This window comes from Dipodomys merriami, unplaced genomic scaffold (assembly GCF_024711535.1).
Source record: "Dipodomys merriami isolate MVZ:Mamm:240054 unplaced genomic scaffold, mDipMer1.0.p SCAF_15, whole genome shotgun sequence".
Lineage (NCBI taxonomy): Eukaryota > Metazoa > Chordata > Mammalia > Rodentia > Heteromyidae > Dipodomys > Dipodomys merriami.
The window spans coordinates 9,759,371-9,781,910 of NW_027202826.1; the positions used below are offsets into that span (position 1 = coordinate 9,759,371).

The window sequence follows — 22,540 nt, forward strand, 5'->3', positions numbered from 1 at the left end:
TGTTCTTGCCTATAACCCTAGCTGTTTGAGAGGCTGAAAATAGAAGGATCACAGTATGAGGCCAGCTGAGGTAGAAAAGTTAGGTGAGATTCCTTCTCAACAAAGACAGAGATGCAGTGGCATACACTTGCTTTCCTAGCCATGACAGAGAATCTAACCCACAGATCACATTCAAGCATGCACTTAGTCAGAAGTTAGTTCCTATCTCAAAAATAATCAGCAAAAAAGGGGCTGGAGGGGCATAGCTCAGTAGGAAGAGCATTTGTCTAGCAAGTATGAGGCCCCAAGTTCAAACCCCAGTATAGCATAAATAAGTAAACAAGCAAATAAATAAACATAGCCAGATGGAAAGATGGACAATATTTTATTATTTGTGTGGAGAAATGATCATAAGCCATTGCCAAAGATTAAGAAAAGTTAAAAAGAAGTTCAAATCTGGGGAAAATCATTCCATGAATCTGAAAATTTGATAAAAATATTCCTAGTAAATTTTAGCAGTAGAAAGATCTGACCCAGCCCCAAGACCAGAGATGTTCTCTGGAAGACAATCTGAAGGAATTACCAATCCACAAAGAAGACAGAATGAAAAATTAGGGAATGACTAAATTCTCAGGCACAAGTAATCTTATTATGAGAAAAATTCAGAAAGCCAAAAATCCCTATGGCTATTTAAAAAATCTAGTAATCCTCTACAATATTATATGTAATAATACATTTGGAAAAAAAATGGTGGCCGAGCAACAGTGACTCATGCCTGTAATCTTAGCTACTAAGGAGGCTGAGATCTGAGGATCATGATTCAAAGCTAGCCCAGGCAGGAAAGTCCTTGAGACTTTTTTTTTTTTTTTTTTTTGGTCAGTCATGGGGCTTGAACTCTGGGCCTGGGCGCTGTCCCTCAGCTCTTCAGCTCAAGGTTAGCGCCCTACCGTTGAGCCACAATGCTACTTTGGTTTTCTGGTGGTTTATTGGAGACCAGAGTCTAACAGACTTTCTCTTGCCCCAGCTGGCTTTGAACTGTGATCCTCAGATCCTAGCCTCCTGAGTAGCTAGGATTACAGGCATCCAGCTGTCCTTGAGACTCTTATCTCCAATTAACCACCAGAAAACCAGAAGTGGTATGTGGCTCAAGGGGTAGAGCACTAGCCTTGAGATGAAAAGCTGAGGGACAGTGTCCAGGGCCAGAGTTCAAGGTCCATGACAGGCCAAAAAAAAAAAAAAAAAAGGTGAAGAGAAAGTTACAGGAGAAAAGTATTTTATGAAAATCATTTAGAAACAATAGTGAAGCAGACAAACTCCAGAAATATTTTCCAGAGACAAACTAAACATGTTCCACTAAATATAATAAAGCACTTTTTATTTTTATTTTTTTATTTTTTGGGAGGTCTGGTCGTGGGGCCTGAACTCTGGGCCTGGGGGCTGTCCCTCAGCTCTTCAGCTCAAGACTAGCATGCTACCACTTGAGCCATAGTGCCACTTACGGCTTTTTTTTTCTGCTTATGTGGTGCTGAGGAATCGAACCCAGGGCCTCATGCATGCAAGGCAAGTGCTCTACCACTGAGCCACCTTCCCAGCCCAATAAACCACTTTTTAAAGTATACATACAGCTGGGCGCTGGTGGCTCACACCTGTAATCCTAGCTACTCCGGAGGCTGAGATCTGAGGATCATGGTTCAAAGCCAGCCTGGACAGGAAAAGTCCGTGAGACTCTTATCTCCAATAAACCACTCAAAATAAATGGAAGTGGGGCTGTGGCTCAAGTGGTAGAGCACTTGCCTTGAGCTGAAGAGCTGTGGGACAGTGCCCAAGCCCAGAGTTCAAGCCCCACGACCAATAAGATAGATAGATAGATAGATAGATAGATAGATAGATAGATAGATAGATAGATAGATAGATAGATAAAGAATACACATAACACCACACTTGGACTTTATTAAACATGAACAAATTAACCAATATATTTGAAAAAATTACTGCCAAGAAAATAGAAAGAGTTCTAATAGGGTAAAAATTTCTTTATGTGTCTCTGTATACAAGGAAATGGGACAGAAGCTTTAGTACAACTTACTTTAAGAGACCTTACCTTCACCTTAATATCATTGACATCAATCTTTCATTTTGATCTGTGTATATTATACTCAGTAACCACCCTTCCAAGAAGCTAAGAATTAATTTTCAAAGTAATTTCCAAAAAAGCTCCCAAATATTTCACCAGCTTTTAAAATTGAGCTTATAACATAAGATCAATTTCTACACAGGTGTTTTAAACATTCCTCCACTGCGTTAAATATTATAAAATATGCTGTACAAAGAAAAATTGATGGCAGAAATCTGTACATACAAATATGCGACATACTTGATATACTGTATGTATGTATACCTATTACACCTTAAAACCAGGCAGTGGAACTACAGTATGTCATGTTAACCCTTTCTAATAGTTATTTGAAGCTGATCAACCTTCAAAACACAAATTTGTTTCCAATGACAGGGATCATAATCCAGGTGCAAGCATTGGCTAGTTATTATCTGAGCTGTAGTAATGGCTTTGCACTACAAAATGTAATCTTCCCAAATGTCACAGTAAGTTATGAATATCTGAGCAGCCTAATGCACTTTACTAGCCATGAAATGTGAAAATGTAATCTTATTACCTTTTTTATGGTTGTATTTTTTTTGAATAATGTAGCCTCGATTCTGATGTATAGTCTTTTTCTTCATTTTAGCATGATTTGGTCTCCTCTGCTATAGAGAACATTTTTCAAACTCTTCACTTCAACATATTTTACTCTTGGCCCGAACTTCATAAACAATTTTTATAGCAACCTTCGGGTGGCATAACATGCTTCTATAGGTTACAGTTTAATATACACGATTATAGAAATTTTAAGGCATCTTATTCAAAGAACTCAAAAAATCCTTACAAGATTTGTGTCAAGGCTATAATTGAGTATGATGATTCTTTTTCTTCCGTATGGTTTTACTAATAAAATGCTTAAAGCCAATATTAGTCACTAATCAAAATCATATTCATTACCAAAAACAAAAAAAGTAATTATTTTCTTCACACGATTTATAAAACTGCTCCTGTTTAACTAATAAGGATTGCAATCCAGGCCAACTCAGGCATAAATTCAAGACTCTATCCTAAAAATAACTACCAAAAAGGATAAGGGTCGTGGCTCAGCGGCAGAGCACCTACCTAACAAGTGCAGGACGCTGAATTCAAACCCCAATGCCATCAAAATAAACAGAAAAAGGAACATGACCAAATTTCTTTCCAACTTTCCTCCCTCAAACTGCCTAACATACAGAAAGAAAAACAAGAGCTAGAGTAACTGCCTCAAAATTGAAGCAATCCAGCTGGCTCACACTTGTAATCTTAGCTACTCAGAAGGCCGAGACCTGAAAATTGTGATTCAAAGCCAGCCCGGGCAGGAAAATCCATGAGACTCATATCTCCAATTAGCCATCAGAAAACCAGAAGTGGAACAGTAGCTCAAAGTGGTAGAATGCTAGCCTTGAGCAGAAGAGCTCAGGGACAGCACCCAGGCCCTCAGTTCAAGCCCCATGACCTATCAAAAAAAAAAAAAAAAAAAAAAGTGTAGAAAGATCCAACGATATGACCATTACAGAACTGCTACAGTAGCCCAGTCTCCTCCTGTACCAACTCTTACCTAAAGAACAAATACACTTCTACTTTGCATTGTTGTTTTGGTCTCTCTGTAACTGATACCAATGATATTCATTTCATTTTCTTAGAAACAGAATGGCCTTTCTGCATCCCCACCACTTATAGGAGAGCAGGTAAAACTCACTAATGTTGCCATTGACCTACAATTGAAAACAGGCTTTATGTCCTGGTAAGCTTAGAAAGAGAAACCAAAGACAGCCTAATCACTGATCATATGCTTCCTGGACAGTTTGATACATTCTATACTACTACTCCACTATGCATCCTGTTATCGATTGAACTGTGTGTCCCTCAAAATTCCTACGTTGGCCAGGTGCTAGTGGCTCAGGAGGCTGAGATCTGAGGATCATGATTTGAAGCTAGTCCTAGAAAAAAAAAATCCTTGAGACTCTCCTCTCCAATTAATCACCAAAAGTCAGAAATAGAGCTTCTGGCAAAGAGCCAGACTTGAGCAAAAAACCTCAGGGACAGTGACCAGGACCTGAGTTCAAGCCCCAGGACTGGCATCCCCCCCCAAAAAAAATTATTTGTTGATATCTTAAACTCTAGTATTTGAGAATGTGACTTGAGTAATGATAGGTGATGATGTGATTAAGGTATGCCTTAATCTAACGTAACTTATGAAATAGGAAAATTTACACAGACATGCACCCAGGAAGAATGTCATGTAAGGATGAAGTCAAGGAATGCCAAAGACCATTGGCAAACCTCCAGGAGGTAGGAAAGAGACATGGAACAGATTCTCACAATTCTCAGGAAAAATCAACCTGAAAACACATTGTTCTTCTAGCCTATGGAACTCTTGGGCAATACCTTTCTGTTAGAGCCACATAATTTCTGGTACTTGTTATACAGCCCAAGAAAATACTAAGCCCCAGAATCCCTGAGCTTCCTTTTTTATTCTACCAGTAAGCATTCTCAAAAACTCTGAGAAAAGCTGACAATCACCCAGAAACTTTGCTCCACCTACCTAAGCTCCCAGAAATTTAACTCGGGAGTAACAACACTGCACCATCACTATAATAATAGGTATGTATTGGTACTGTTTCTCAGACATAAACAATATATCACAGAGTGATATATACGCTCAAAAGTGGTAAGAGTGCTCAAGGACACTGGCCAGGACCTGAGCACAAGCCCAAGGACCAGTAAAAGAAATAAAGAAATGAAGGGAAGAGAAGGGAAGGGAAGGGGAGGGGAGGGGAGGGGAGGGGAGGGGAGGGGAGGGGAGGGGAGGGGAAGGAAGGAAGGAAGGAAGGAAGGAAGGAAGGAAGGAAGGAAGGAAGGAAGGAAGGAAGGAAGGAAGGAAGGAGAGAAAGAGGAGAGGGAGGGAGGGAGGGAGAGAGAGAGAAAGAAAGAAAGAAAGAAAGAAAGAAAGAAAGAAAGAAAGAAAGAAAGAAAGAAAGAAAGAAAGAAAGAAAGAAAGAAAGAAAGAGGAAGGAAGGAAGGAAGGAAAGAGAAAGGGGGAGGGAGGGGAGGGAAAAAGGGAAGGAAGGAGAGGGAGAGAAGGTAGGAGGGAAGGAAGGAGAGGGAAGAAGAGGGAAGGAAAGGGAAGGAGAGAGAAAGAAGGAGGGAGAGGGAGGGAGAGAGGGTAAGATCTCTAAACACTTAGAAATTGCTAAAGAACCTATAGATCAAAGAGGAAATTTCAAAGGAACTTTAAACAGGACTCTAAACATTCACACAGTGAGAACAAAGAAGGATATTCTTAGGAGAGGATTGCAAAGGCTCAGTAGCTATGGGCTTATAAAATGATGTTTATGGAAATGAACTCCAAGAAATGGAAACAAAAAGTTTCTTTATTGTATTATTTGCTGTTCTTTTTCTTTTCTTTTTTTCCTTTGGTGTATTCCCTTTTGTAGCTTTTATTTCTCTATGCTTTGTCTTGTATATAGTTTATCTGATTTGGGAAGGAGAAGGGAAGCACAGAAACAGTAGGACAAAGGGTGAACCAATTCAGCAGTGATACTCATTAGACACTATGTTCAAAATGAAAGAGGGAAGGGGGGCCAGAAGGAGAAAAACTGGGAGAAAATGAGTGAGGGGTGACACTGTTCAAAAATGCACTCATTACCTGACTTATATAACTGTAACCCCTTTGTACATCACCTTTACAGTACTTTTGAAGACTATGAAATAAATTAAAACTTAAAAGGCAGCATATCAAAATTTGTGGGCCACAGCTAAAAGAGCTCTGAAAATGAAAGGTATAGCATTAAAATGCATATATTAGGAAAGATATATCAAATCAATGTTCTAACTTTTTTAAACATTGTAGAAAAACAAAATAGCCCAGGAACAAGGGGGGGGGGGGGAGAAGGAAGGAAGGAAGGAAGGAAGGAAGGAAGGAAGGAAGGAAGGAAGGAAGGAAGGAAGGAAGGAAGGAAGGAAGGAGAGGGAGGGAGGGAGGGAGGAAGGAAGGGAAGAAGGGAGGAAGGGGAGGGAGGAAGGAAGGAAGGAAGGAAGGAAGGAAGGAAGGAAGGAAGGAAGGAAGGAAGGAAGGAAGGAAGGAAGGAAGGAAGGAAGGGCAGAAAATGAAACTGAAAGAAAAAAAGAGCTAGTTGTCTGAAAACATCAATCAGCAAATCAGCAGAGCAAACTTCAGCAAGACTAACAAAAACTAAAAGAAAAAACACAAACACAAATTGCCAGTATCAGGAGTAAAATGGAATATCACTACAGATTTGGCAAGCAGCAAACGTGTAAGGGATCACCAAGAGCTCTAGAAACAAGTAAATTGACACCTTAGATGATAAGGACCAATTTGTCAATTTTCCCAATATAAACTAGACAATTTCAGTGACCTGGTACCTATTAAAGAAATTCAACATGTAATTTTAAAACACAAAAGAAAACAAATTCCCCAAGTGCTGATGGCTCACACCTGTAATTCTAGCTACTCAGGAGGCTAAGATCTGAGGATAGCAGTTCAAAGCCCACCCAGGCAAGAAAGGCCCTGAGACTTTTATCTCCAATTAATCACCACCAAACTAGAAGTGTCATTGTAGCTCAAAGTGGTAGAACTCTTTAGCCTTAAGCTAAAGAGTTTAGGGACAGTACCTAGGCTGGAGTTTGATAAAAGAGAAAGAGAAAATGAAAAGAGAAGGAAAGGGAAGGAAAGGAAAAGGAAAGGGAAGGAAAGGAAAAGGAAAAGGAAAGGGAAAAGGAAAGGAAAGGAAAGGAAAGGAAAGGAAAGGAAAGGAAGAGGAAGGGAGGGAAGGAAGGAGAGAGAGAAAAGAAAGAAAGAAAGAAAGAAAAAAGAAAGAAAGGAAGGGAGGGGAAGAAAAGAAGGAAGGAAGGAGGGAGGGAGGGGAAGAAAAGAAGGAAGGAAGGAGGGAGAGAGGGAGGGAAGAAGGGAGGAAAAGGAGGAAGAGGAGGAAGGGGAGGAAGAAGGGAGGAAGGGAGGGAGGGAAGAAGGAAGGAAGGAAGGAAGGAAGGAAGGAAGGAAGGAAGGAAGGAAGGAAGGAAGGAAGGAAGGAAGGAAGGGAAGGAAAAATTCAAAAGATGCATAGTTTCACTGGCAAATTCTAGTACATGGTTTAACAAACACTTAACTCCAAATTTATGTGTCTCAATGTATTTTACAAAACAGACATCAAAGCATAGGCAATACTCAAAAAGCTTAAGTTAATCCCCAGCAATGGAAAAAGGAAAAGAAAATCCTATGGACTGTTCTCTCTCACATAGAGACAGAAAGTTAAGAACTGACCTTGTAGCAAGGTCACAGGGGTCACAAGACAATATTTCTATCTACTAGTACTGAACATGTGGACAATGTAGCATTTTAAACATAACAACATTTACAATTGCTAAAATTGTAAGATACTTATATATAATAAAACATGTACAGGAAGATGTTAAAAAACAGTATTGTGATGATGAAAGAAATAAAAGCAGACCTAAATGCACAAATTGACATTTATAGTACAGATGTCAACTTTCTCCAAATTGACACATATAGATTTAACAGTGTCTATCAAAAACCCAAAAAGATTTTCGTAGACACAGAAAATATTAAGATTTATATGGAAAAAAAGCAAGGAACTAGAACAGCAAAAACAATCTTGAAAAAGATCCAGTGGGAGGAATTACTTATTACACAGCTACAGTAATCAACACTGTGAGGAACTGGCAGGAGGACAGACACATAAATCAATGAAACAGAAAAGAGAATTCAGAAGTAGAACCACACAAATAGGCCCAAGTGAGTTTTGACAAAGGTGTATAGGGAAGGGAAGAGTTTTTTCAACACCTAGTGGTGGAGTAATTAGATAAGCACAGGAAAACATACATCCCAATTTATACAAAACTAACTCCATCCGGGCCACAGTTTAAATGGAAATATAAAACTTGTATTTTATATATATAACATATACGTAATAGAAGTTATATACAAACACAGAAAATTTTCACAATTTAGGGTTAGTAAAGAGTTGAGAAGCTCCACAGAAAAAAACTGACAAACTGGGCTTCCTCAAAATTAAAAACTTTCACTCACCAAAAATGAAGTGACAAACTACAGACTAGGAGAAAATATACATGATAGAAAAATATTTAAAGTACAAAAAGAACTCTCAAATTCAAAGGTTAAATACAGTTACCCAATTTGAAATTGAGTAAAAAGACACAAGCAGATATTTACTGAAGAGGGTATGTAAATTACCAATAAGCACATGAAAGAAATTCAACACCATTAGCCATTAGGGAAATTCAAGCTAAAACACAATGAGATGTCACCACACAAGCTTCAGAATGCCTAAAGAAAGAAAAAAGAAAAACGTGAACCACCAGTGACAACATCAAGTAGGAGTGAGAAACTAAACCACTTCTACATCGTGTAGTGGGAATGTAAAATGACACAGCCACTTTAGAGCACAGTTCGACAATTTATCTTAAAAACTGAACATAGGAAATGAGTTCCTGGCACTTTTCCCAGAGAAATGAAAACTTATATTCACACAAAAACAAATGCTGGTAGCAGCTTTGTTAGTAGCTGCCAGAAGATGGAAACATCCCAGATGACCTTCAACAGTGAAGTAGTTGAGCTAAAGTACATCTATACCACACTACACAACAATCAAAAGGAATCATTTCAACAAATCTACAGAGTACTGAACTAGCTGAAAAACCCTGAATCTTAAATGATCCCATTCATAAAATTCTTGAGCTGACAAAATAATAGAAATAAACGCACTGATGGTTGTCAGGGGTTCTGAAGGGACATAGCAAGAGGAAAGTGGATGAGGCTATAATGAGGGATTCCAATGTAATATGAGGCATTTTCTATAACTTGATTACATTAATGTCAAATTACATAGTTTAAGATGTTTCCCACTGGAAGAAAATGAATAAAGAATACAAGGGATTTCTCTGTATAATTTCTTCAACTATATGCCAATCTATAACCGCCTTGAAATAAAACCTTTGACTTAAAAACCAAGTAGAAGAACCAGCATGGTGTCTCAGGCCTATAATCCAGTACTGAGGAGGCTGAGTGAGGCAGAAGATGGCTTCAGTCCAGGAGTTCCAGGCCATAGTGATACCCTATCTCTAGAAAGAAAAAAAAGGGGGGGGGAGAAGGATTTGTCATGGGGCTCATTGTTCTCCTGATTATTTATCAATAAAAGGAAAAGCCTTATTAACTAAGATGAACTCAAACTGGTAAGAAGAGCCAAATTCAAGAGCAAGGATACTCATTAGAACACAAATTCTAAAATCAGATAGAGACTTCAACCCCAGATTCAGACTCTTTCTTTAATTCTCTTTTACTATCCAGCCAAAAAGAAAAAAAAGGTATATTTTGCCACTATAACTGAAATAGGTTTGCAAAATATAATACACCAAAAAAGACTAACTATGTATTGATATCACATAAGAGTTTAACTATGTATTCCATTGACTGAGCTGATACTTGCATTACAGAATAAATATGCAAATGTGAACCTTCAAACAGGAAATGAAATTTTCTAAATCCATTACATAAGTTCAGATTCATGCATGCACTGAAAGCTAATAAATCATTTAAACCTTCATACACAGAACCTTTTTAAATTTGCATTTATCTACAGTAAATACTGCCATGTTCTTTAATAGATTGCAGTTCAATCTAGCAAAGTAGTGATTTATAGCAGTGACATATTTTAAAAATCAGAAATATGTCACTGTTGACAACTAGTCACAAGTCCACTGAACTTACATTATGTGGACTTAAACACCACAGGATATGAGGAAGATAGCAAACTGTTATACATTCCATACAAAAATCAATTATTTCAGTGTGAGCTTGATTGTGCTTAAAAATTTAAAACCATAGCATTAGATATAATTTAATCCTTGTTATTTTAACCCATGTTAACTGTACTTAATTAGCACTCCCTCCATTACAAACTATTTTAAATTTTAAGATATAATCTTATAACTTAAAATCCTTTTAAGAGAAATCACAAAACTTAGAATACATGAAAGAAAAATCTTTGTTTCTCTCAAAAATATGGACCTTTACATCTTTATAATAATTTCGTCTCAGAATTCTGATATAAGGAAATTTATCAGATGTGAAGGAGCGTTCCCAGTAATAAAATGTCCCCTGTAAAGACACCTGTGTTTCTGTCTGCATCGTACTTGCTCTTTCATCCCAATCCCGTCATGGCATTCATCTGTGAATAAAGTCACAGTACCTCAGACCCAGGCCACTGAAAGGTCACTTCAGCCAAGCTTGGCACATACGCTTCCCATTCTCTTTGTCACAGTGAATGGTCCAGGAGTAAGAATGTGAACCAGTCAGTTCAACAAAAATCAAGTTTTTTTCTTTTAATTGGAAATTAGAAAAGTAGGGTTGGGTCAAGTGCTAGAAAAAAATAGTTGAAGGCTTCCAGCAGATACTTTCTGTGAAATGTAGACACAGAAAACTTATGAATGCCATGAACGATGGGAAAACATCCTAGTAATATCAACTCCCTGACTCCAGGCTCTGGATACAGAACTCTCTTGGCCTTCACAGCTGCTCTTGGTGATCTATCCTGCTGCTTAAGCTACTGTCTCTTTCAACTGAAAAATGAGAGAGTAATTGCAAAAGCAAAGAAGTAGTTAGATTATGTATGGCAGCAATTATTTCACAAAGTATTTCATTTTTATTCATAGATTTTTAACAGTCTGTGAAATGAAGAGCATGCTTTATTTTTTCATTTGAAGAGCCTGCTTTTTACAAAAGAAAAATATTTTATAGCACTCTATTCTAATCTGCAAAAGCATTTCTACTCTGGCTAAATTTTGCTGTTTAAGTCAGAAACTGGAAGCCAGGTGCTAGTGGTTCATGATTATAATCTAAACTACTCAAGAGGCTGAGATCTGAAGATCACAGTTCAAAATTAACCTAGGCATAAAAATCTGTCTCTTATCTTTGATTAATCACCAAAAAAAAAAAGGAAAAAGTCTGAAGTAGAGCTGTGGTTCAAGTGGTAGAGCATTAGCTTTGAGAAACAAGCTCAAGGAAAGCACCCAGTTACCTGAGTTTAAACCCCAGAAAACCCCAGGATTGGCATCAACAAAGAAAAGAAAGATATCAATGTATATGACAACTTTAACACAAAGTAATTCAGAGTATACTAGACACTCATACACTATCATATTCCAACAAAACATGATTTTTTGGCAGTACTCAAGGCCTAACAATTACTAAGATGACACTCTCTGCTTAAGCCACACCCCCAGCCCAGGACATAATTTTTAATTCTTGACAAAATCCAATAAAACAAAGTACACATTTCCCTAATTTCTGTTAATATAAAGCCTACTTATAGCCCAGGGAATCAGTATATATTAAAAATACTAAAAAAACAGTTTGTGTTGATACAGAAAATGCAGTTAAAGTTTAAGTTTGGGAGCACACAACTCATAGTACCTTGCTATTTGTACGTGTATTTCCTTATAGCGTTCTTATCATCCCTACCCTAGAACACTAGTGGTCTACTCCTAACCCAAATCATTGATACAGCCAAAGATACTCCCACATAGCTAGCACTATTGGCCATACTAGAAAGCACTGATCCAGATAATACATAAGTAAGGAGGAGGCAACAATGCTTGATAAGAAATGTACTATCTTGCCCATGTAATTGTAACCCCTCTGTATGGTATTTCACAATAATAAAAAAAAAAAGGAAGGAAGGAAGGAAGGAAGAAATTAATAAATAGGATATACTATATGAACAGTCTAAAAAGAAAAAAGTAATTATGTCAATAAACACAAAAAAAAACATTTGTTAAAAACTAACACCCTGCAGGGCGCTGGTGGCTCAAGCCTGTAATCCTCACTAATCAGGAGGCTGAGATCTGAGGACCGCAATTCAAAGCCAGCACAGGTAGGAAAAGTCCGCGAGACTCTTATTTCCAATTAACCACCAGAAAACCAGAAGTGGCGCTATGGCTCAAGTGGCAGAACGCATGCCTTGAGTTGAAGAGCTGAAGGACAACACCCAGACCCAGAGTTCAAGTTCCATAACCTTAAAAAAAAAAAAAAACTAACACCCTTTCATGCTAAAAACACATAAGCTAGGAATAGAAGGAAATTCAAACTCTCATAATTGACATCAAACTTAATGAAAGTATCACTATAACCTAATAAGGTGTTTTATCCTCATATATGTATACATAAAATATATGCATATTACATACATACACAAAAGCCACACTGCAAAGCATACATGTGATATCTGTGTATATGTGTAGTTCTAGCACCTGAAAAGGCATACGCATAATAATGACCAACAGGGTAGTAATGAGCAGGCCTAGTACCTGGATTATGGTTTAAAATTCCACTTCTGACTAAAGAAAGTCAGGAGTTCTTGCAGAAATAGATAGCTAATTCAAGGTCTAGGGCTAAAATTGAAAAGATGAACCTGGAACATCTTATCATACAAAATAATAGGAATATAATCAAGACAAGTAGGGTTGTACCAAAAAGATTCAGGAACCAACCTTAATAAAACCCTGTGGACCAAAGATAAATCAATTTAAGATTCAAAAAAAGTGAAAGAATGACATTATCCAAAAAGAAATGTACTAATTACCGACTTATGAAATGGTAACCCCTCTGAAAATACCTTAATAATAACAATAAAATTATATTTTTAAGTGCTCATTGTAATCAATTGAATCAAAATACATTCATTTGTAGTGTTTCAAAATTTAAAGAACAACTAGCCTCTACTACAGGATTAAGGATTATAAGAAGGAAAATATCCATTATTTTGAAAATTAGTAAATAAAAGGAAGGACCTGAGCATTTACCCTTACACTCATGTAAGTGTCCAATAGTAACTGATCTACTAGGTAACCAAATACAGGAGAGAAACATCTCTTCATGGAAATATCTTAGTTAATGCTACACACAAACATGTAACTTCCTCCCCCCAATACACACACACAAATACATACACACACATATATATACATTTATATGTATATATTTATATGTGTGTGCATATATATATACATATATATATATATATATACATATATATATATATATATATATATATATATATATATATATATGACCATTTTCCAGATCCAAGAGAAGTAATGAGCCTAGAAAGGAAGCATCCACAGCAGGTTACACTAAAGATAGTACTTCATAATTGCCTCCTGATGAAAGAACACAGCACCACCTAGAGGCTAACCACAGGTATGAAAGGCTGAGTCTGACAGCCTCTACTTTGTGCTATCAAAATGCAAGAAATACAGAGAACAGTTTAACTACATCAAGGAAATGCAATCATCAAAATCACAACTGGAAAACTAAAGGCCAAAAGGTTCAGGTTGCTCAATGGATAAAACACATTAAAATATTAAATAATATTAAATTATACACTAAGGATATGTTCTTGGGTGGTGTACTATAAAGATAAGGAAGGAATTACTACAAAAGCTAAGACATCATAGTTGGAGGCAAGAGTTGAAATTGGATTATAAGATACTTAGCAAAATTCTATTTCTTAACCTAGGAAGTAGTTTCAAGGTCATTTGCCTTTTGGTTATACATTTATTTTTATTTGGTGCTTCCAAGTTATTTACTTTATAATGAAATTTATTTATATAAAGACTGGTTAGTTTCTGATCTTAAAATACCTACATTAAAGCACTAATTCCATCAAAATTGGATTCAGTTTTTGCTAACTACTAACTTTCAATCTTCACTAAATATACAACCTACTTATGTTTTGCAGAGATTCTTGGAAAATTTTTGATGTATACCCATCTTACATATTTCAGTTATCTTCAAAGAGCAATGTTCACTCTGTACAGTATTTTCACAATAAAAAACTTACTTTAAAAAAAAGACCAATGTTCAGCCAAATGCCAATGGCTCATGCCTATAATGCTAGCTACTCAATAGGCTGACTGAGGATCACATTTCTAAGCCAACCCAAGCAAGGAAGTCTGCGAGACTCTTATCTCTAACCAACAAAAAGATGGAAGCAGAGCTGTGGCTCTACTGGTATCCTTGAGAAAAAGCTAAGGGACAGCATCAGGCCCTAAGTTCAAACTTCAGTGCTGAGTGCTGCCCCGCGCGCGCACACACACACACGGGCGTGCGCACATGCACACACACACACACACACACACACACACAAAGCAATATTCATACAATGCATTTTTAATGCTACATGTTATCTGAATTCACTAAACAAGGAGTGTCTTGTAAAAGTAACATTTTCAGTTCTAGTCTTTATTAAAGATATTTAAAGGACTATTACTAGAGAAGAGTTACATAGAAATGTTGCTAGACATCCATGATATCCCCAAGAATACTGAAATCTAAAGCCAACAGAATAGCTTACATAGGTCAAGAAAGTTCATAAAAAGACACTAGTCTGAAAAAGACAAAGATGTTAATATGTATACACATATATGTGTGTATATGTATAAATAAATACTATCAAAATGGTAGAGGAAAACAACTTTAAACACATAAAGTATTAAAGGGTAACATAATAAAATCAAACTACAACAAATGAGTTTTTCTCATAATTTTTTTTGGGGGGGGTCCGGTCGTGGGGCCTGAACTCTGGGCATGGGCGCTGTCCCTCAGGTTAAGGCTCAAGGCTAGCGCTCTACCACTTAAGCCACAGCGCCACTTCCGGCTTTTTTCTTTTTGCTTATGTGGTGCTGAGGAATCGAACCCAGGGCCTCATGCATGCAAGGCAAGCACTCTACCACTGAGCCACCTTCCCAGCCCCTATTTTTTTTTTTAATTGGCAATGTCAGCCGAATGCCAGTGGCTCACACCTGTAATCCTAGCTACTCAGGAGGCTGAAATCTGAAGATTGCAGTTCAAAGCCAGCCCAGGCAGGAAAGTCTGTGAGACTCTTATCTCCAATAAACCCACTAGAAAACTGGAAGTGGCACTGTGGCTCAAACAGTAGAGTGCTTGCCTTGAGCTGAAGAGCACAGGGACAGCGCCCAGGCCCAGAGTTCAAGCCCTACAACCAACCAAAAAAAAAAAAAAAAAAAAAAAAAGGCAATGTCAAAGTAAAACTGGAAAAATACTCATGTAGGCTGAACATCCCTAATATGAAACCTAAAATACAAAATGCTCCAAAACTTACACATTTCAGTATTCAGAGCTCAGATGCTCAACAAACAAAGACTAGGCAAAGAATTTATACACTACAAAAAACAGACATCTGGAGCTGGGAGTGTGGCTTCGTGGTAGAGTGCTTGCCTAGCATGCATGAAGTCCTGAGTTTGATTCCTCAGTACCACATAAAAAACTAGAAGTGGCTCTGTGGTGGAGTGCTAGTCTTGAGCTCAGGGACAGTGCCCAGGCCCTGAGTTCAACTCCGAGGACTAGCAAAAATTAATTAAATAAAATAAAATAAAAAACAGATATATGTAACTACAGGTGTGGCTCGATGACAAAGCACCTGCTTACAGCAAGTATGAGATATTGGCTCCAATCCCCAGTACCACAACTAACTAAATAAATAAATGACATAAGCAGAAGCTTATTGAAAGGAAGTCAAAATTGAAATTCATTTAGCGGATTATCATTTGAAAACTTAAAGCAAATCAATGTATTCTATTGGTCAATGAGCAGATGAAGGAAGAAACACATGAATGTGATCAGACCAAGATGGAGAAGTGGATTATCATGCTAGCATCATGTACTTTCATACCATGACTCCTGAAAAAAAAAAAAAAAAACTAAAAATCTACAACATAAGTTATTTACAGATTCCCCTTTGAGCACCTTCATAAGACTCAATACCATAATAATGAAACTAAGGAGCACCATCTCATTGATATTTGAAGTAATGTGTATACAATAAGCGTTTTCAATAACCTTAAGAAGCCAAGTGTTTAAATAAAGGATTGGTAGAACAATTTCTTTAAAAATAGAGAAATAACTGGCATCAGTGGCTCATGCCTGTAATCCTAGTTACTCGGAGGCTGAGATCTGAGAATCAAAGTTCTCATAGGAAAAAACCTATGAGATTCTTACCTCCAATTAACCACTAAAACCCTGGAAGTAACGCTATGGCTCAAGTCGTAGAGCACTAGCCTTGAACACAAACAGGCTCAGGGACAGTGCCCAAGCCCTAAGTTCAAGCCCCAACCAAAAAAAAAAAAAGTGATAGTTCAGTCACTATTCAAATAGCTTCAACAAATATTAAACTAAGCAAAATAAAATGATTCTCAGTGACTATCGAAAGTATAGGAGAGTTAAATAGACATAAACTGTCAAACTAAGGGAAAAAATAAAATGATACATAGCAGTGTTGATCAAGATAAACCAGACTTTTAGACAGATTTGGCAACTGAAAATAATATAAGCCAATCCTTTTTCATTATCACTACTGGACTGTCCATTATTAGGGAGTGGCAGGGACTGACGATACAGACCAATAGCAGAACACCTGCCCAGCAGGTGTTGAAGCCAGGATCTGGGTTCAATCTTCAGCACCACAAAAAAATAAAAGAGCTTTCATTTTTAAAGTCAGAAAAAATTCCATTTAAAAAAAAACTCACATTTTCTCTAATGTTGCACACTTAAAAACATTTAATTAAAAACAAGTACTTTTAAGATTCATCTTTGCTAGCTTCTCTGTCTCCTCACATAAAATAAAATGTTAAAGTGAAGTGTACTAAATTGACTACCTGATACCAAACAATGCAGTTATTTCCCACCTGAAATTTCATCCAACAGCAACACACCCTCTCTGAAGCACTTCAGTGTCACATTCTCCCTTGGTTCAGATTACATGGACTCACTTTCTGTAAGCTAATAGTTTTATCAAGTGTTTTATACTGTTAAAAAAAGCAAATTAAAGGACAAAAATTGTCATGCAAAAATATATATCAATAATTTGATCAAACCTAAGATTCTTGCTCTATACTATTTCAAAAGCAGCTAAGTATATAAAATCATTAATTTATACAATGTAGAGTACAAACTTCTAATAAGTCTGTCCTAGTAACTATATGACAATATGTAAGATAAAAAGATGTCTAAAATATGCATGTGACTTTTTTTATCTATTTGGTCAGTCATAGGGCTTGAACTCTGGACCTGGGTGCTGTCCCTGAGTTCTTCAGCTCAAGGTTAACACTCTACCACTTGAGCCACAGCACCACTTTCAGTTTCCAAGTAATTAATGGGAGATAGGAGTCCTACAGACTCTCCTACCTGGGCTGGATTTGGACCACAATCCTTAGATCTCAGCCTCCTGAGTAGCTAAAATTATAGCGTGAGCCACCAGCGCCCAGTCTACATGTGACTTTTTACCAGGCAGGCTATTACTTAGTTCCTTTATGTTAAAAAATAATAATAATAATATGAAAACATATCTAAGTCTATGGGACTTGTCAGCTGTGGCAGTCTCCCTTCCTAGCCATGGAAGAGCATGATTCTTGTTGATTGGCAAAGCTGTCACCATTTTATTGCTATCAGATTCTGACTTGCAAAAGGAACATTCAAAAAAAAAAAGAAAAGAAAAATTATCTGAGTCACAAAAAGACACTGAAGAAATGTACATGTATTCTGCTATGGAACAACTTTTTTTTGGTCAGTGGTGGGACCTGAACTCTGGGCGTGGGTGCTGCCACTCAGCTCTTCAGCTCAAGGCAAGCGCTCTACCACTTGAGCCACAGCTCCACTTTTTTTCTACTTATGTGGTCCTGAGGAATCAAACCCAGGGCCTCATGCATGCAAGGCAAGCACTCTGCCACTGAGCCACTTTCCCAGCCCGTAAATGTATTCTATTAGATGAAAGAAGCTAGTTTGAAAGGCTATATTCTACATGAATCCAAATATAAGAAATTCTAGAAAAGGCAAAACTCAAAAGACAGTAGACAATCAGAGGTTGCTAAGGGAGCTGGAAGGAAAGGGTTAGGAAAGTCAAACTACCTACATACTATAATGGTTAGACACCTATCATTACATATCTGCCCAAATCTAATATACATCACCAAGAGTGAAGTAGAGTGTACACTAGTAACTCTAGGTGATAATGACATGTAGAACATTAACAAATGTACCATTCTGGGGGGATGCTGGTAGAATTTCTCTGTGAATCTAAAAAAAAATCTTAAAATATAAAATCTAGTTTAAAAATAAGAGGTAAGTATGTATGCAGAAACTTGTAGGTTCATCCACTTTGACACTCAGGTGGGAGATGGCGATAGGAGGGAGGGGAATAAAGGAAGGCAACTCTAATGGCAGAACCAAGAATTATTCCCAGCTTGAGATGTAACCAATGAACCCTCAGATCTTAGAACTACTGCAGACCAATGACGTCCTTGTGCATTTTCCTTTCAGAATATCAAGGTGATGTAAGGCTTATTCAATGCTACTACACAATGGTATATGACAGGACGACAGAACACCTGGACCTGAGGTACATGACCAAATTTTGAACTTTGGCCTGATACTGGAATGTGTAAGATTCCATGTGTTACTTTAAGCCTCTCAATGTAGGTTAATTCATTATGTAGCACAAATTGTTTACTAAATTGTTACAGTAAAAACTAAAAACTTTCAAGCTGCAGCTTCAACATTGTAAGTTCAAGACAAGCCTAGGATATATAGCCAGATCCTAACAAAACAGAACAAAACAAAACAAACAAAAAACACAGTACATCTACCAGTGGCTATGACAGGGTAATTCAAGCGCCTAATGCTTTTGCGTGTGTTTGAAGTCAGGACCTGGGCACTATACCTGAGCTTTCTGTGTGCAAGGCTAGCACTGTACCCTTGGTCACAGCTCCACATCCAGCTTTTCGGTGTTTAATTGGAGATAAGGGTCTTTGCTGACTTTCCTGCCCAAGGTGGCTTCAAACTGCAATCCTCAGTTCTCAGTCTCTTAAATAGGATTGTAAGTGTGAGCTAGTAGTACCCAGCTCAAGCCTCTATCATTTAAAAGCTATGATCTATCACAAAATTATTATTAATATATTATTTTAAACCACCTGAACTTTAGGAAGCATGACGGAAGGGGTGACACTGATCAAGATGCATTGTAGGGGCTGGGAAGGTGACTCAGTGGTAGAGTGCTTGCCTTGCATGCATGAAGCCCTGGGGTTTGATTCCTCAGTACCACATAAACAGAAAAAGCTAAAAGTGGTGCTGTGGCTCAAGTGGTAGAGGGCTATCCTTGAGCAAAAGAAGTTTATTGACAGTGCCTAGGCCCTGTGTTCAAGCCCCAGGACTGGCAAAAAAAAAAATGTGTTGTACATATAAATGGACATGTTAAATTGAAAACTTTTTTTTTTGTCATCAGTCATGGGGTTGGAACTCTGGGCCTGATCACTGTCCCACTGTCCCTCAGCTCTTTTGCTCAAGGCTAGTGCCCTACCACTTTGAGCCACAAAGCCACTTCAGTTTTCTTGTAGTTAATTAGAGATGAGTTTCATGGACATTCCTACCCAGGCTGGCTTTGAACCTTGATCCTCACAGCTCAGCCTCCTGAGTAGCTAGGATTACAGGCATGAGCCACCAGCACCTGGCTTTTGAAACCTTTCTGTACAGTTATTTGAAGGTAAAAATTAAACATGTTACAAGTTAAAAGGGCTTGGAATGTGACTTAGTGGTAGAGTGCTTCCCTAGCATGCATGAAGCCCTGGGTTCCATTCCTCAGTACCACATACACAGAAAAAGTTGGAAGTGGCACTGTGGCTCAAGTGGTCAAGTGCTAACCTTGAGCAAAAAAAGCTCATGGACAGTGCCCAGAGTTCAATTCCCAGGACTGGCAACAACAATATAGTAAGGAAACATGAAGTTATTATTACCTCCTCCAGGTCGCCACAAGATGCCACACAAGTCTATCTTTTTTATTTAAAACAAAAACAGCCAAGCACCAGTGGCTCACACCTGTAATCCTAGCTACTGGAGAGGCTGAGATCTGAGCATAGAGGTTCAAAGCCAGCCTGGGCAGGAAAGTCCGGCAATCTTATTAGAGATCTTATCTCCAATACACCAGTAGAAAACGGGAAGTGGCGCTGTGGCTCAAGTGGTAGAGTGCTCACCTTGAGCTGAAGAGTGCAAGGACAGCGCCCAAGCCCAGAGTTCAAGCCCCATGACCAACAAAAAAAAAAAAAGCTAAACTTGTGTTTGGCCTTTATCTTCAAATCTTCACTCATGTATTTTCTAATAGAAAATGAGTAATTCTCTAGGTTCTTTACTTCTTTACACACACACACACACACACACACACACACACACACACACACACACACACACACACAACTTTTTCTGAGCAAAACACATTTACTCATCAGTTATATCATTATTCTGTAAAAAAATGAAATGCTATACTTTTAAATATAAATTTTTCTGAGCAAGACAAATTCATTCATTAGTTATATATATCTTTTTAATTTTTTTATTTTATTTTATTTTTTTGTCAGTCACGGGGCTTGGGTGCTGTCCTTAGCTCTTCAGTTCAAGGCAAGCACTCTACCACTTGAGCCACAGTACCACTTTCAGGTTTCTGGTGGTTAATTAGAGATAAGAATCTCATGGACTTTCCTGCCTAGGCTGACTTTGAACTACAATCCTCAGATCTCAGCCTCCTGAGTAGCTAGTATTACATCATTAGTGATATTATTTTTTTGTATAATGAAACACTATATATTTTATTTACTCCACTTCCTACATACTATTATATTTTCAGCTATCAGTTCTCATTAGCTATCATTAAACCAGTTTAAAGCATTCTGCCTCTCATTTATTGATTTATTTACTTACTTTTTTTAAAACACATGCCTTCACTATGTTGCCCAAGCTGTCATTAAACTTCAGTGATCCTCTTCCCTCACTCAAGCAGCTGGGACTAAAGGTACATGCCACCACACCTGAGAGGCACTTAGAATCCTCATTTATTCATGTGTACTAAGGAAAGAAACTTAGACAACCATGTTCAAAAGTTAAATGTTAAAGGGCCAAGGATGTAGCTGAGTGGTAGAGCACTTGCCTAACATGCACAAACTCTTGAGTTCAATCCTCAAAGCAAGAAATTAAATAACATTAAATGTGAGTAATAATAGAGACTGAAAGTAGGTTAATGGATACCAGGTGCTAGGAAAAGTCAGGAATAGGAAATGAGTACCTAGGGCGGGTACAGGATTTCTCTTGTGGAAATGACGGAAATATTTTGAAATTAGATAGTGGTGATAGTCTTATTACGAATATAATAAAAAAAAACACACCCTTAAAGCACAGACATTGATGGCTTACTCCTGCAATCCTAGCTATTCAGGAGGCTGAGATCTGAAGATCAAGGTTCAAAGCCACCCCAAAAAGAGACTCTTATCTCCAATTTAGCAACAAAAAAGCCAGAAGTGGTGTTGCAGTTCAAGTAATAGAATGCTAGCTCTGAGAATTAGAAGCTCAGGAATAGTACCCTGAGTTCAGTCCCAGCACCATCAAAACAAATAAATGTCACTGAATTGCGTAGCACATAATTATCTCCATAAAAACATGGAAGTGTATAATGCATTGTTTGAATCCCCATGCAAAACATTCAGGTGCTATCCTGTCAGATCAGACCTTGTTCCAGTTATCTTCGCTGCCTTACGTATCACCCCCAAACTTAGTGACTAAAAAGCAATTATTTCATTGTTCTCGCAACTCTGTAAGACAAAGATTCAAGAAGGAATGGGAAAAGTTGCTCCAGCTTCAGGTACTTCACAGCTCAGAGTCCTACAGTGGCTGGATCTAGGACAGTCTGGGCCACATGGGGCTGGACAACTCATTTAGTAGAGTTTTGAAACCTCTCCATTTGGTCGCCCTGTTTGAGTTAGTTATTAGTTGAGGCTTCTCCTTAATCCTGGTGGTCCTAGAGTACTTACAATTGCGGGGCACTGATGTCTGTAAGCCTAGCTATTCAGGAGGCTGACACCTAAGGAACACAGCCTGGGCTGGCTACCATGAGACCTATCTCTGATTAACCACCAAAAAAGGCACAAGTGGAGCTGCGGCTCAAGTGGAAGAATGCTAGCCTAAAGGGAAAGAAGCTCAAGGACAATGCCCAAACCCTAAGTTCAAGCCAAGTTTTTTTTTTTTTACTTGCTTTTGTTTTTTGTGCTGGTTTTGAGGCTTGAACCCAGGCCTTCTTGCTCTCATTGCTTTTTTACTCAAGGCTGACACTCCACCACTTAAGCCACACCTCTACTTCTAGCTTTTTGGTAGTTAATTGGAGAAAAAGTCTCACAGACTTTCCTGCCTAGGCTGGCTTTGAACCACTCCTTTGTTCTCAGCCTCCACAGTAGCTAGATTACAGGTAGGAGCAATGTTTTACTAAGTGATAAGAAAGCAGTTTAACAACTTAAAAATGTTTTCTTGGTTGC

General features: G+C 37.9%; 1 protein-coding gene and 1 non-coding gene across 4 annotated transcripts in view; one reads left to right on the forward strand and one right to left on the reverse strand.

Moving 5' to 3' along the window:
- Lrba (LPS responsive beige-like anchor protein) overlaps positions 1 to 22,540 on the reverse strand; it is a 445,034-nt gene that overhangs the window by 397,779 nt on the left and 24,715 nt on the right. The gene's annotated exons all lie outside the window — the stretch shown is intronic.
- Positions 17,541 to 17,670, forward strand: LOC138827070 (small nucleolar RNA SNORA24). Its single transcript, XR_011371942.1, has one exon. It is a non-coding gene; the product is annotated as a small nucleolar RNA SNORA24 (small nucleolar RNA).